Raw genomic sequence first — 3,867 nt, 5'->3', positions numbered from 1 at the left:
GGGAAAAGAGGTGACCTCTTTCTTGTCTTTTTCTTCCTTTATTTTCTTTCTTGCCTTTTGGAGTGACAAGGAGAAGGACTATGGGTTGACCGTTTCCTCTTGGGAGGAGTTGGCGACCGTCTAGACCGCCGTCTTTGTGGAGCCACATCTTCAGACGAACTAAGTGATTCGCTTATTTCTTGTTCTTTGGATTCCTCTTCTCTTATGGGAGAGAGTCTTATTTTGGGGTTCTCATCAAGAGGCCTCCTAAGCTCTCTATCTCCTCTTAATGACGAAGAGAAGTCCCATAAGCATGAAGTTGTTGAGTAACATCGGCTTGCAAAGCAGGGTGCCCATAGCTTGCTGCAACCTAGTAACAAGATAATTGACAAGCATGGGGACATCATCATTAGCACCTGCATGTGAAAAATCAAAGTTATCAATGTTCATTCTACTCTCTTGGTTATTGTGAGCCATGCTAATTAAAATTATGTATAAAATTACTTTGTGCTTTGGTACCCTCAAAAACCTTAGTCGCTACTCTTCTTTACCCTTGAAATTTAGTTCTTAAGCAACTACACCCGTGGTTGAGAGACTATTGGTTGCAAAGACTAGTGGAGAGGGTCTAGCATTGCTCGGTTGATTATAGTTCCTGTTGAGCTTGCTAGTAGCTCAATAATTGTTAAGCCAAAGGCAAGCCCCAAGAGACTCCATTATTAAGAGTATAGTTCCCAACTGTGTACCTCAAACTAAGTCCTTCTCAACCAAGATAATAGATCCTGTCCCACTTACCCTATTGCAATAAACATGCCTAACCTTTCATGAAAAACTTAAGGACCTCTCTTCTTAAGCAAGAAAAGAGAAACCAATAGCTCTGATACCAATGTAATGGAAATGGCCTATGAACTTTGAGAATAGCGGAACTAAGAGAATTAGAGCGATCATATTTATGAGACTACTTTGAGAACATAGAGGGTAAACTTAATACGCAGTAGCAACTGTTTGAGGAAAAACCAAACGGATGCCCACCTGGCCGGACACCACATTTGTACTCTATTAGTTTTCCAAGCTAGTGTAGTAATACTTTGTGTAAATCCTAATTCCAGAGTAGCAGTCAATTCCCTGAGTTGTAATTCTATCATGACAATTGTAAAGGTCCGTGTGAGTTGGCCATTGGCCATTTAGAATGCCCTAGGTATAAAGGTCAATAACTTTAATGTGAAGAGAGGCTTATTTTTAGAAGAACAAAGAGCTCTACTGTATGTACACTCAAGCTACGAGCTCCTCCAACTTGTAATTGACTTTTCTAATGATGGGTAATCGTTTTCAAATCTGAAACTTGCATTGTGTTCCTCTCTCTTTTCTCTTTCAATTAAGTGTAAGCATTGTCAGTTTTGCCGTGGTTCACGAGTACGTGTTAGTGAGCCTTAATTGCAAATTTGAGTGCTTAAATCACTATTTTTAGTAATTTTGACCACAGGAGAGTGTTCTTAGGCCATAGGACGACATTTCCGGCATGTTTTGTTGCAGTTTTTAGGACCTTTTTCATGATGGATCTTGATTTTGGTACCTTGTCGGATTGCAACCAGACTTGCTAGGATAGTGCCCCTAGGTGTCCTAGACCTCCTCCTAAAGTTTCGTTGCATTTCGAGTCTGTTCGAGTGCCAAAATGGCGTGATAACCTAGAGCTGTGAGAAAGGACATAGGCAGATTTCCCTGATCACTGAGTGTTAGTTTGCTTGTTGAGCTAGTGTGTTTGCTTGTTAAGGTTCACTTTGTGGGATTGACAATCTCATAGAGTCCCCGTGCCCCATCCGAGTCACTTTCCCTGAGTATTGACATTATGTTAGTGCCAGAAAGCTATGCTGTAGACGTCCGTCGCGACGATCCGCGAACAGAAACAAACCATTATACTTAATTAATTTGGCATGAACAATACTTTTTCAAGAGAGAGAGAGAGAATTAGAGAACTTGGCAGCGACCGGATTTATGTGGAGCCGGTCCCCCCTCCAATAGGCTTTTGGATTATAGATTTTACCATAAAGAGAGACTTGGTATAATACAATCTTTGTGTTCCTTGTGACCTTGGTGATGATGCTATGAAGATGGAAAGCTTCATGCATCACGAGCATAACGTAAATTCTGTAAAAGCATTAACCATCCCCGACCTTAGTCCCAAGGCCTCAAACACCTTTGAAGGGGGAGAGAGCTAGCGGGAAATGAGGGTAGGGAAGAGGAAGAAGAATCATTCATAGGAGAAAGAAATAGTTCCTCACTTATCATCACTCTTCTTTCTAGCATACATAATATCATAGTAATAAAGATGGAGAAGATGGCAAGCTTAAGCATTGAATCATGGCTCTTTGTGGATGGATTTCCATTCCATGCCAAGATGTAGGCTCTCAGCTTCTCAACAAAGCTTGGAGAAGGAGATGTTTGAAAAATGAGTGTGTGAAAGGGTGTATACCCCCAAGAACACCCCTTGATTTCTTTGGCCGACCCCTCCTTGTAGCTCAAGCTTGAAGCTCATGGACCCCTCAAAGCCTAGCCAATCACATGCACAATGCATTTCAAGCAACATGGGAAGCATTAGGACAAGTGTCCTCCTTACCTCTTTGAGAGAGAGATCTTGAAAATATCTAGATATATGTTGAATTGAACTAGAAGCTCATTGGATCCCTCTTTAGCCCAGCCAATAAGATTCAAGCACACCATGTGGCAAAGCATTGGGGGAGCTTGACATGTGTCCATGTGCCCCTTGAGAAAGGGGGTGCTCTTTGGGTGAGTGGGAGGTTAAGTCAAAGATTCCCCTAACTTTGGGGCTTTCCTCCTCCTTTGTAGGGTCTCTTTTTGACTCAAGCACCTTACCCCCCATGCATGGGAAGCTTCTCAAGAACCTTACTTATCAAGCATGACAAGCACCTCAAGCACCTTAGTCAGCAAGCACAACAAGCACCTCAAGCACCTTAATCATCAAGCATGGCAAGCACCTCAAGCACCTTAGTCAACAAGCACGATAAGCACCTCAAGCACCTTAGTCAGCAAGCATGACAAGTACCTCAAGATTGGGCCAGGTTCCCACCTCAAGCACAACCATAACTTGCCTAAGGTCTAAGGACTTTTAACACTAACCTTGGAAGGTCTTTAATGAAGATAACTCTACGGTATTTAAGCTCCATTAGATGCATGTTACTATTTTAAAGACTATCTCCTTTTGGACCCCTATTGAGATGTAACTGCCTCTCCTCTTGGTCCCCTACTGATATAAGTCTATAAGCACTTATTACACATTGCTCTTTGGTAGAACGTCTCCTTTTGGATCCTATTGAGATGCAACCATCTCTCCTTTTGGTCCCCTGCTGAGATAAGTCTAGAATCACTTATTACACATTGCTCTTTTGGTAGACTGCCTCCTTTTGGACCCCTCTTGAGATGCAACTATCTCTCCTTTTGGTCCCCTACTGAGATAGGTCTAGAAGCATGTGTCTCTATTCTAACTCCTGTTCCTATTTATTCTCCCACATTAAGTGATTAGTTTATTATGAGAAAATCATTTGGGTTAGCTAGATATTAGATTTTATGACATTACAAGTCTCTTGAAATCATTATTGTCCTTGAATATGAGGTAGAGAAGATAAATCTTTATCATTAGTCCATGTTTCTTAGCGGGTAGAGGATCCCTTTTTACCCTACGACATCATTCCAAAATGGATGCCTAATCCATTTGGTGCTCGGGAGACTTAGTTGCCGCAAGCATGTACGCTCTTTAGTCCATATCATACTTCCAAAGTAGAGTGACAAGTTCTACTTGGTGTTTGGGAGACGTCATCACCACAAACATGATCCTAAGCATGCATACTTATTAAATTTGTGCACAAGAAAAAGAGA

Source organism: Adiantum capillus-veneris, chromosome 22 (assembly GCF_014529385.1).
Source record: "Adiantum capillus-veneris isolate H3 chromosome 22, ASM1452938v2, whole genome shotgun sequence".
Classification (NCBI taxonomy): domain Eukaryota; kingdom Viridiplantae; phylum Streptophyta; class Polypodiopsida; order Polypodiales; family Pteridaceae; genus Adiantum; species Adiantum capillus-veneris.
This window is presented reverse-complemented; position numbering follows the sequence as displayed.